Here is a 12875-nt window from a genome sequence, read left to right on the forward strand (position 1 = left end):
ACTACAGTATCGTGAGGGGTACCGGTTTGAGATTGCTACACATCTTTAGACTGAAGAAGGAATTTGGGGGTGACAAATAGTATTTGGACGGGAAAAAGAGCGGCTGAAGTGACATGACTGACGGGACTTCAGGAAGATGACAGTGTGATCGAGACAGTGACATCTGTGACAGGAAAGGCTACCAGGACCAGGTAGAAGTTACATTGTGACTGGGGGGATCTAGCAACGCTGTCGGCACGACGAGAAATGAGGGGAATGAGTCCTGGAGTGTTTGCTTGTTTGTTTGCTTGTTTGTTTGTTTGTTTGTTTGTTTGTTTGTTTGTTTGTTTCAGGGACCGTGTGGGCCTCTGGAAACGAGGGGTAGGTGTCGGGAGGCCTCGGGCGTTCTGATGAGATTTCGATGAGACGATTGACACAGCTTTTTCCTCGTTGCCCCATCACCGCCAAATAATTATTTGAGGGGGCTGGAAACACTGGAGCTATCGGGTTGTGTTGCCCTGCCAGCGGTGGCCGTCGGGGCCGGAAGGACGTCCGGCCTGGGCTGCTACCTTTGACATTATGACCCCACATGTTCGCACTGTTAAAGTCACTTGATACAGACAGTAGCTTTAGCTTGTCATAGGTCGCCTGGCTGCTGACCGGGGCCTTGCACGGGATTCAACGGCCATCATAAGCAACAGGAGGACACTGAACGGACGGCCGGCCCGGGACAGTGCCGTCTACTACTAGTGCTATTTTCCACTGACGGATCAGGGGACTGGATTTCATATCTGCACGCACTTGTGCATGCGAGGGGGGCAGCGCAACAACGGGTTTAATGTTCTTGCATGCTTTGACGATTCGTTTTTATGTACCTCACTGTGTTACATTCGTTGTTTTTTGCCATGTGGTTTACTTTATTATGTGACCTCATTTGCTTGCCCCGTGGCATGTTTACGATACGACGTTGCATGTTGAGCGATCTGTATTTGAGGGTCATGGTTCTGCTTGTTGCTGTGTTTAGGGCTCATGCTACGCTTTGTGAAATGTGGTGTGTGCCGGAGCTCCCTTCACCTGACTCTCGCCAGGTGAGAGGCGCCTCCGGGGGTGTAGAATGGGCCTCCCTCTTTTTCCTCGTCATTAGATTGGCGGGGTTTTTTCGACGGCGGTCCGGCAACTTTTTGGGGCTTCTAACGGGCCACAGCAAACTTTTCCTCTCCAAATTGATGGCGTTGGTGATATATTACCGAAGGGGGGTGTGCGGACGGCGTCAATCAGTTAATGGGGTTGGGGGATTCGATCTTGGTCAAATGTGGTTCCTGAGAGGCCTCAGATTGCTGTCAGGGAGGAATTTGCTATTAAATTAGGTTGAGCTTTCCTAGTTAATGTAACCTTAAGTAGCATGCCTTGAGCGTGATTTAGGATGAGACAAATAGGTCCAAATTGTAGACGAAAACCATAAAATGGTTGGGGGAAGGTTTTTGGATGTACCGATGTCTTTTTCGTGTTGAGTTGTTGCCGGGGCACTTGATGTGCCCCGGCAGGGGGGAATGTTGTGAATTTTTATTCTGGTATCATGCAATGTATATCTCACTAGTAAGCCTAAGTACGACCAGGGCATGTTCGGGTCAGGTTCGTGTGGTATTGTTTAGGGCTTGGTCCAGGAAGGTAGACTCGTTGGCGCCAGACACATCTGGCTTCCATTAACAACTGCTAAGATACACACGATGTAGAGACGGGGGAGCAACGGCGGGGTCATAGGTCAGCCAACAGCCCCATCTGCGCGCTCCCGCGTGGAGGGAAGCGCAAGAGTATAAGGTTTAGGACGAGAGTAGACAAGGAAACTTGACATCTTGGCTAGGGCACGAGACACTTCTCTCTGACATCGGTTGAATAAAATCTTTCCCCAATCAGCCATGTGTGACTGAAGTTTTCCTTCCCCAAGCCAGCCACTTTTTCACCATCTTATTTGGAAGACCAGCTGACCATCGAAGAGAATTCACCACATCGGCACTCTAAAGCACCCGAGAGCGTTTTTTTCGATGCCAACCTAACCAGAGTGACGGGAGCGGCACAATTCAGAAAAAGTGCTCAGCTCGCCGAGAAAATGCGATTTAAGCAATAAAATTAAAAATGCTTATTAAACATAAACCAAACGTTGGAGGTGGTCATTTCTTCATGCGCAGTGATAAACTCGGCACTCTAAAGCACCCGAGAGCGTTTTTTTCGATGCCAACCTAACCAGAGTGACGGGAGCGGCACAATTCAGAAAAAGTAATCAGCTCGCCGAGAAAATGCGATTTAAGCAATAAAACTAAAAATGCTTATAAAACATAAACCAAACGTTGGAGGTGGTCATTTCTTCATGCGCAGTGAATAACTCGGCACTCTAAAGCACCCGAGAGCGTTTTTTTCGATGCCAACCTAACCAGAGTGACGGGAGCGGCACAATTCAGAAAAAGTGCTCAGCTCGCCGAGAAAATGCGATTTAAGCAATAAAATTAAAAATGCTTATAAAACATAAACCAAACGTTGGAGGTGGTCATTTCTTAATGCGCAGTAATAAACTCGGCACTCTAAAGCACCCGAGAGCGTTTTTTTCGATGCCAACCTAACCAGAGTGACGGGAGCGGCACAATTCAGAAAAAGTGCTCAGCTCGCCGAGAAAATGCGATTTAAGCAATAAAATTAAAAATGCTTATAAAACATAAACCAAACGTTGGAGGTGGTCATTTCTTAATGCGCAGTAATAAACTCGGCACTCTAAAGCACCCGAGAGCGTTTTTTTCGATGCCAACCTAACCAGAGTGACGGGAGCGGCACAATTCAGAAAAAGTGCTCAGCTCGCCGAGAAAATGCGATTTAAGCAATAAAATTAAAAATGCTTATAAAACATAAACCAAACGTTGGAGGTGGTCATTTCTTAATGCGCAGTAATAAACTCGGCACACTAAAGCACCCGATAGCGTTTTTTTTCGATGCCAACCTAACCAGAGTGACGGGAGCGGCACAATTCAGAAAAAGCGCTCAGCTCGCCGAGAAAATGCGATTTAAGCAATAAAATTAAAAATGCTTATAAAACATAAACCAAACGTTGGAGGTGGTCATTTCTTCGTGCGCAGTGAATAACTCGGCACTCTAAAGCACCCGAGAGCGTTTTTTTCGATGCCAACCTAACCAGAGTGACGGGAGCGGCACAATTCAGAAAAAGTGCTCAGCTCGCCGAGAAAATGCGATTTAAGCAATAAAATTAAAAATGCTTATAAAACATAAACCAAACGTTGGAGGTGGTCATTTCTTAATGCGCATTAATAAACTCGGCACTCTAAAGAACCCGAGAGCGTTTTTTTCGATGCCAACCTAACCAGAGTGACGGGAGCGGCACAATTCAGAAAAAGTGCTCAGCTCGCCGAGAAAATGCGATTTAAGCAATAAAATTAAAAATGCTTATTAAACATAAACCAAACGTTGGAGGTGGTCATTTCTTCATGCGCAGTGAATAACTCGGCACTCTAAAGCACCCGATAGCGTTTTTTTCGATGCCAACCTAACCAGAGTGACGGGAGCGGCACAATTCAGAAAAAGCGCTCAGCTCGCCGAGAAAATGCGATTTAAGCAATAAAATTAAAAATGCTTATAAAACATAAACCAAACGTTGGAGGTGGTCATTTCTTAATGCGCAGTAATAAACTCGGCACTCTAAAGCACCCGAGAGCGTTTTTTTCGATGCCAACCTAACCAGAGTGACGGGAGCGGCACAATTCAGAAAAAGCGCTCAGCTCTCCGAGAAAATGCGATTTAAGCAATAAAATTAAAAATGCTTATAAAACATAAACCAAACGTTGGAGGTGGTCATTTCTTCATGCGCAGTGATAAACTCGGCACTCTAAAGCACCCGAGAGCGTTTTTTTCGATGCCAACCTAACCAGAGTGACGGGAGCGGCACAATTCAGAAAAAGTGCTCAGCTCGCCGAGAAAATGCGATTTAAGCAATAAAATTAAAAATGCTTATAAAACATAAACCAAACGTTGGAGGTGGTCATTTCTTAATGCGCAGTAATAAACTCGGCACTCTAAAGCACCCGTGAGCGTTTTTTTCGATGCCAACCTAACCAGAGTTACGGGAGCGGCACAATTCAGAAAAAGCGCTCAGCTCGCCGAGAAAATGCAATTTAAGCAATAAAATTAAAAATGCTTATAAAACATAAACCAAACGTTGGAGGTGGTCATTTCTTCATGCGCAGTGATAAACTCGGCACTCTAAAGCACCCGAGAGCGTTTTTTTCGATGCCAACCTAACCAGAGTGACGGGAGCGGCACAATTCAGAAAAAGTGCTCAGCTCGCCGAGAAAATGCGATTCAAGCAATAAAATTAAAAATGCTTATTAAACATAAACCAAACGTTGGAGGTGGTCATTTCTTCATGCGCAGTGAATAACTCGGCACTCTAAAGCACCCGAGAGCGTTTTTTTCGATGCCAACCTAACCAGAGTGACGGGAGCGGCACAATTCAGAAAACGTGCTCAGCTCGCCGAGAAAATGCGATTTAAGCAATAAAATTAAAAATGCTTATAAAACATAAACCAAACGTTGCAGGTGGTCATTTCTTAATGCGCAGTAATAAACTCGGCACTCTAAAGCACCCGTGAGCGTTTTTTTCGATGCCAACCTAACCAGAGTGACGGGAGCGGCACAATTCAGAAAAAGTGCTCAGCTCGCCGAGAAAATGCGATTTAAGCAATAAAATTAAAAATGCTTATAAAACATAAACCAAACGTTGGAGGTGGTCATTTCTTCATGCGCAGTGATAAAGTCGGCACTCTAAAGCACCCGAGAGCGTTTTTTTCGATGCCAACCTAACCAGAGTGACGGGAGCGGCACAATTCAGAAAAAGTGCTCAGCTCGCCGAGAAAATGCGATTTAAGCAATAAAACTAAAAATGCTTATTAAACATAAACCAAACGTTGGAGGTGGTCATTTCTTAATGCGCAGTAATAAACTCGGCACTCTAAAGCACCCGAGAGCGTTTTTTTCGATGCCAACCTAACCAGAGTGACGGGAGCGGCACAATTCAGAAAAAGTGCTCAGCTCGCCGAGAAAATGCGATTTAAGCAATAAAATTAAAAATGCTTATAAAACATAAACCAAACGTTGGAGGTGGTCATTTCTTAATGCGCAGTAATAAACTCGGCACTCTAAAGCACCCGATAGCGTTTTTTTCGATGCCAACCTAACCAGAGTGACGGGAGCGGCACAATTCAGAAAAAGCGCTCAGCTCGCCGAGAAAATGCGATTTAAGCAATAAAATTAAAAATGCTTATAAAACATAAACCAAACGTTGGAGGTGGTCATTTCTTCATGCGCAGTGATAAACTCGGCACTCTAAAGCACCCGAGAGCGTTTTTTTCGATGCCAACCTAACCAGAGTGACGGGAGCGGCACAATTCAGAAAAAGCGCTCAGCTCGCCGAGAAAATGCGATTTAAGCAATAAAATTAAAAATGCTTATAAAACATAAACCAAACGTTGGAGGTGGTCATTTCTTCATGCGCAGTGATAAACTCGGCACTCTAAAGCACCCGAGAGCGTTTTTTTCGATGCCAACCTAACCAGAGTGACGGGAGCGGCACAATTCAGAAAAAGTGCTCAGCTCGCCGAGAAAATGCGATTTAAGCAATAAAATTAAAAATGCTTATAAAACATAAACCAAACGTTGGAGGTGGTCATTTCTTCATGCGCAGTGAATAACTCGGCACTCTAAAGCACCCGAGAGCGTTTTTTTCGATGCCAACCTAACCAGAGTGACGGGAGCGGCACAATTCAGAAAAAGTGCTCAGCTCGCCGAGAAAATGCGATTCAAGCAATAAAATTAAAAATGCTTATTAAACATAAAACAAACGTTGTAGGTGGTCATTTCTTCATGCGCAGTGAATAACTCGGCACTCTAAAGCACCCGAGAGCGTTTTTTTCGATGCCAACCTAACCAGAGTGACGGGAGCGGCACAATTCAGAAAAAGTGCTCAGCTCGCCGAGAAAATGCTATTTAAGCAATAAAATTAAAAATGCTTATAAAACATAAACCAAACGTTGGAGGTGGTCATTTCTTCGTGCACAGTGAATAACTCGGCACTCTAAAGCACCCGAGAGCGTTTTTTTCGATGCCAACCTAACCAGAGTGACGGGAGCGGCACAATTCAGAAAAAGTGCTCAGCTCGCCGAGAAAATGCGATTTAAGCAATAAAATTAAAAATGCTTATAAAACATAAACCAAACGTTGGAGGTGGTCATTTCTTAATGCGCAGTAATAAACTCGGCACTCTAAAGCACCCGAGAGCGTTTTTTTCGATGCCAACCTAACCAGAGTGACGGGAGCGGCACAATTCAGAAAAAGTGCTCAGCTCGCCGAGAAAATGCGATTTAAGCAATAAAATTAAAAATGCTTGTTAAACATAAACCAAACGTTGGAGGTGGTCATTTCTTCATGCGCAGTGAATAACTCGGCACTCTAAAGCACCCGAGAGCGTTTTTTTCGATGCCAACCTAACCAGAGTGACGGGAGCGGCACAATTCAGAAAAAGCGCTCAGCTCGCCGAGAAAATGCGATTTAAGCAATAAAATTAAAAATGCTTATTAAACATAAACCAAACGTTGGAGGTGGTCATTTCTTCATGCGCAGTGAATAACTCGGCACTCTAAAGCACCCGAGAGCGTTTTTTTCGATGCCAACCTAACCAGAGTGACGGGAGCGGCACAATTCAGAAAAAGCGCTCAGCTCGCCGAGAAAATGCGATTTAAGCAATAAAATTAAAAATGCTTATAAAACATAAACCAAACGTTGGAGGTGGTCATTTCTTCATGCGCAGTGATAAACTCGGCACTCTAAAGCACCCGAGAGCGTTTTTTTCGATGCCAACCTAACCAGAGTGACGGGAGCGGCACAATTCAGAAAAAGTGCTCAGCTCGCCGAGAAAATGCGATTTAAGCAATAAAATTAAAAATGCTTATAAACCATAAACCAAACGTTGGAAGTGGTCATTTCTTCATGCGCAGTAATAAACTCGGCACTCTAAAGCACCCGTGAGCGTTTTTTCGATGCCAACCTAACCAGAGTTACGGGAGCGGCACAATTCAGAAAAAGCGCTCAGCTCGCCGAGAAAATGCGATTTAAGCAATAAAATTAAAAATGCTTATAAAACATAAACTAAACGTTGGAGGTGGTCATTTCTTCATGCGCAGTGATAAACTCGGCACTCTAAAGCACCCGAGAGCGTTTTTTTCGATGCCAACCTAACCAGAGTGACGGGAGCGGCACAATTCAGAAAAAGCGCTCAGCTCGCCGAGAAAATGCGATTTAAGCAATAAAATTAAAAATGCTTATAAAACATAAACCAAACGTTGGAGGTGGTCATTTCTTCATGCGCAGTGATAAACTCGGCACTCTAAAGCACCCGAGAGCGTTTTTTTCGATGCCAACCTAACCAGAGTGACGGGAGCGGCACAATTCAGAAAAAGCGCTCAGCTCGCCGAGAAAATGCGATTTAAGCAATAAAATTAAAAATGCTTATAAAACATAAACCAAACGTTGGAGGTGGTCATTTCTTCATGCGCAGTGAATCACTCGGCACTCAAAAGCACCCGAGAGCGTTTTTTTCGATGCCAACCTAACCAGAGTGACGGGAGCGGCACAATTCAGAAAAAGTGCTCAGCTCGCCGAGAAAATGCGATTTAAGCAATAAAATTAAAAATGCTTATAAAACATAAACCAAACGTTGGAGGTGGTATTTCTTAATTCGCAGTAATAAACTCGGCACTCTAAAGCACCCGTGAGTGTTTTTTTCGATGCCAACCTAACCAGAGTGACGGGAGCGGCACAATTCAGAAAAAGTGCTCAGCTCGCCGAGAAAATGCGATTTAAGCAATAAAATTAAAAATGCTTATAAAACATAAACCAAATGTTGGAGGTGGTCATTTCTTCATGCGCAGTGATAAAGTCGGCACTCTAAAGCACCCGAGAGCGTTTTTTTCGATGCCAACCTAACCAGAGTGACGGGAGTGGCACAATTCAGAAAAAGTGCTCAGCTCGCCGAGAAAATGCGATTTAAGCAATAAAATTAAAAATGCTTATTAAACATAAGCCAAACGTTGGAGGTGGTCATTTCTTCATGCGCAGTGATAAACTCGTTACTCTAAAGCACCCGAGAGCGTTTTTTTCGATGCCAACCTAACCAGAGTGACGGGAGCGGCACAATTCAGAAAAAGTGCTCAGCTCGCCGAGAAAATGCGATTTAAGCAATAAAACTAAAAATGCTTATAAAACATAAACCAAACGTTGGAGGTGGTCATTTCTTCATGCGCAGTGAATAACTCGGCACTCTAAAGCACCCGAGAGCGTTTTTTTCGATGCCAACCTAACCAGAGTGACGGGAGCGGCACAATTCAGAAAAAGCGCTCAGCTCGCCGAGAAAATGCGATTTAAGCAATAAAATTAAAAATGCTTATAAAACATAAACCAAACGTTGGAGGTGGTCATTTCTTAATGCGCAGTAATAAACTCGGCACTCTAAAGCACCCGAGAGCGTTTTTTTCGATGCCAACCTAACCAGAGTGACGGGAGCGGCACAATTCAGAAAAAGTGCTCAGCTCGCCGAGAAAATGCGATTTAAGCAATAAAATTAAAAATGCTTATAAAACATAAACCAAACGTTGGAGGTGGTCATTTCTTAATGCGCAGTAATAAACTCGGCACTCTAAAGCACCCGGTAGCGTTTTTTTCGATGCCAACCTAACCAGAGTGACGGGAGCGGCACAATTCAGAAAAAGCGCTCAGCTGGCCGAGAAAATGCGATTTAAGCAATAAAATTAAAAATGCTTATAAAACATAAACCAAACGTTGGAGGTGGTCATTTCTTCGTGCGCAGTGAATAACTCGGCACTCTAAAGCACCCGAGAGCGTTTTTTTCGATGCCAACCTAACCAGAGTGACGGGAGCGGCACAATTCAGAAAAAGTGCTCAGCTCGCCGAGAAAATGCGATTTAAGCAATAAAATTAAAAATGCTTATAAAACATAAACCAAACGTTGGAGGTGGTCATTTCTTAATGCGCATTAATAAACTCGGCACTCTAAAGCACCCGAGAGCGTTTTTTTCGATGCCAACCTAACCAGAGTGACGGGAGCGGCACAATTCAGAAAATGTGCTCAGCTCGCCGAGAAAATGCGATTTAAGCAATAAAATTAAAAATGCTTATTAAACATAAACCAAACGTTGGAGGTGGTCATTTCTTCATGCGCAGTGAATAACTCGGCACTCTAAAGCACCCGAGAGCGTTTTTTTCGATGCCAACCTAACCAGAGTGACGGGAGCGGCACAATTCAGAAAAAGCGCTCACCTCGCCGAGAAAATGCGATTTAAGCAATAAAATTAAAAATGCTTATTAAACATAAACCAAACGTTGGAGGTGGTCATTTCTTCATGCGCAGTGAATAACTCGGCACTCTAAAGCACCCGAGAGCGTTTTTTTCGATGCCAACCTAACGAGTGACGGGAGCGGCACAATTCAGAAAAAGCGCTCAGCTCGCCGAGAAAATGCGATTTAAGCAATAAAATTAAAAATGCTTATAAAACATAAACAAAACGTTGGAGGTGGTCATTTCTTAATGCGCAGTAATAAACTCGGCACTCTAAAGCACCCGAGAGCGTTTTTTTCGATGCCAACCTAACCAGAGTGACGGGAGCGGCACAATTCAGAAAAAGTGCTCAGCTCGCCGAGAAAATGCGATTTAAGCAATAAAATTAAAAATGCTTATAAAACATAAACCAAACGTTGGAAGTGGTCATTTCTTCATGCGCAGTGATAAACTCGGCACTCTAAAGCACCCGAGAGCGTTTTTTTCGATGCCAACCTAACCAGAGTTACGGGAGCGGCACAATTCAGAAAAAGCGCTCAGCTCGCCGAGAAAATGCGATTTAAGCAATAAAATTAAAAATGCTTATAAAACATAAACCAAACGTTGGAGGTGGTCATTTCTTCATGCGCAGTGATAAACTCGGCACTCTAAAGCACCCGAGAGCGTTTTTTTCGATGCCAACCTAACCAGAGTGACGGGAGCGGCACAATTCAGAAAAAGCGCTCAGCTCGCCGAGAAAATGCGATTTAAGCAATAAAATTAAAAATGCTTATAAAACATAAACCAAACGTTGGAGGTGGTCATTTCTTCATGCGCAGTGATAAACTCGGCACTCTAAAGCACCCGAGAGCGTTTTTTTCGATGCCAACCTAACCAGAGTGACGGGAGCGGCACAATTCAGAAAAAGTGCTCAGCTCGCCGAGAAAATGCGATTTAAGCAATAAAATTAAAAATGCTTATAAAACATAAACCAAACGTTGGAGGTGGTCATTTCTTCATGCGCAGTGAATAACTCGGCACTCTAAAGCACCCGAGAGCGTTTTTTTCGATGCCAACCTAACCAGAGTGACGGGAGCGGCACAATTCAGAAAAAGTGCTCAGCTCGCCGAGAAAATGCGATTTAAGCAATAAAATTAAAAATGCTTATAAAACATAAACCAAACGTTGGAGGTGGTATTTCTTAATTCGCAGTAATAAACTCGGCACTCTAAAGCACCCGTGAGCGTTTTTTTCGATGCCAACCTAACCAGAGTGACGGGAGCGGCACAATTCAGAAAAAGTGCTCAGCTCGCCGAGAAAATGCGATTTAAGCAATAAAATTAAAAATGCTTATAAAACATAAACCAAATGTTGGAGGTGGTCATTTCTTCATGCGCAGTGATAAAGTCGGCACTCTAAAGCACCCGAGAGCGTTTTTTTCGATGCCAACCTAACCAGAGTGACGGGAGTGGCACAATTCAGAAAAAGTGCTCAGCTCGCCGAGAAAATGCGATTTAAGCAATAAAATTAAAAATGCTTATTAAACATAAACCAAACGTTGGAGGTGGTCATTTCTTCATGCGCAGTGATAAACTCGGCACTCTAAAGCACCCGAGAGCGTTTTTTTCGATGCCAACCTAACCAGAGTGACGGGAGCGGCACAATTCAGAAAAAGTGCTCAGCTCGCCGAGAAAATGCGATTTAAGCAATAAAACTAAAAATGCTTATAAAACATAAACCAAACGTTGGAGGTGGTCATTTCTTCATGCGCAGTGAATAACTCGGCACTCTAAAGCACCCGAGAGCGTTTTTTCGATGCCAACCTAACCAGAGTGACGGGAGCGGCACAATTCAGAAAAAGCGCTCAGCTCGCCGAGAAAATGCGATTTAAGCAATAAATTTAAAAATGCTTATAAAACATAAACCAAACGTTGGAGGTGGTCATTTCTTCATGCGCAGTGATAAACTCGGCACTCTAAAGCACCCGAGAGCGTTTTTTTCGATGCCAACCTAACCAGAGTGACGGGAGCGGCACAATTCAGAAAAAGTGCTCAGCTCGCCGAGAAAATGCGATTTAAGCAATAAAATTAAAAATGCTTATAAAACATAAACCAAACGTTGGAGGTGGTCATTTCTTCATGCGCAGTGATAAACTCGGCACTCTAAAGCACCCGAGAGCGTTTTTTTCGATGCCAACCTAACCAGAGTGACGGGAGCGGCACAATTCAGAAAAAGCGCTCAGCTCGCCGAGAAAATGCGATTTAAGCAATAAAATTAAAAATGCTTATAAAACATAAACCAAACGTTGGAGGTGGTCATTTCTTCATGCGCAGTGATAAACTCGGCACTCTAAAGCACCCGAGAGCGTTTTTTTCGATGCCAACCTAACCAGAGTGACGGGAGCGGCACAATTCAGAAAAAAATGCTCAGCTCGCCGAGAAAATGCGATTCAAGCAATAAAATTAAAAATGCTTATTAAACATAAACCAAACGTTGGAGGTGGTCATTTCTTCATGCGCAGTGAATAACTCGGCACTCTAAAGCACCCGAGAGCGTTTTTTTCGATGCCAACCTAACCAGAGTGACGGGAGCGGCACAATTCAGAAAAAGTGCTCAGCTCGCCGAGAAAATGCGATTTAAGCAATAAAATTAAAAATGCTTATTAAACATAAACCAAACGTTGGAGGTGGTCATTTCTTCATGCGCAGTGAATAACTCGGCACTCTAAAGCACCCGATAGCGTTTTTTTCGATGCCAACCTAACCAGAGTGACGGGAGCGGCACAATTCAGAAAAAGTGCTCAGCTCGCCGAGAAAATGCGATTTAAGCAATAAAATTAAAAATGCTTATAAAACATAAACCAAACGTTGGAGGTGGTCATTTCTTAATGCGCAGTAATAAACTCGGCACTCTAAAGCACCCGGGAGCGTTTTTTTCGATGCCAACCTAACCAGAGTGACGGGAGCGGCACAATTCAGAAAAAGCGCTCAGCTCTCCGAGAAAATGCGATTTAAGCAATAAAATTAAAAATGCTTATAAAACATAAACCAAACGTTGGAGGTGGTCATTTCTTCATGCGCAGTGATAAACTCGGCACTCTAAAGCACCCGAGAGCGTTTTTTTTCGATGCCAACCTAACCAGAGTGACGGGAGCGGCACAATTCAGAAAAAGTGCTCAGCTCGCCGAAAAAATGCAATTTAAGCAATAAAATTAAAAATGCTTATAAAACATAAACCAAACGTTGGAGGTGGTCATTTCTTCATGCGCAGTGAATAACTCGGCACTCTAAAGCACCCGAGAGCGTTTTTTTCGATTCCAACCTAACCAGAGTGACGGGAGCGGCACAATTCAGAAAAAGTGCTCAGCTCGCCGAGAAAATGCGATTTAAGCAATAAAATTAAAAATGCTTATAAAACATAAACCAAACGTTGGAGGTGTGTTGGCAGAGTAGCCATACAGCAGCAGGTACATGCGAGGAATCCAATCACAGCAAACTCGGTGGAATAAAAT

The sequence above is a fragment of the Syngnathus typhle genome, unplaced genomic scaffold (genome assembly GCF_033458585.1).
Source record: "Syngnathus typhle isolate RoL2023-S1 ecotype Sweden unplaced genomic scaffold, RoL_Styp_1.0 HiC_scaffold_23, whole genome shotgun sequence".
In the NCBI taxonomy this organism is placed as follows: Eukaryota; Metazoa; Chordata; class Actinopteri; order Syngnathiformes; family Syngnathidae; genus Syngnathus; species Syngnathus typhle.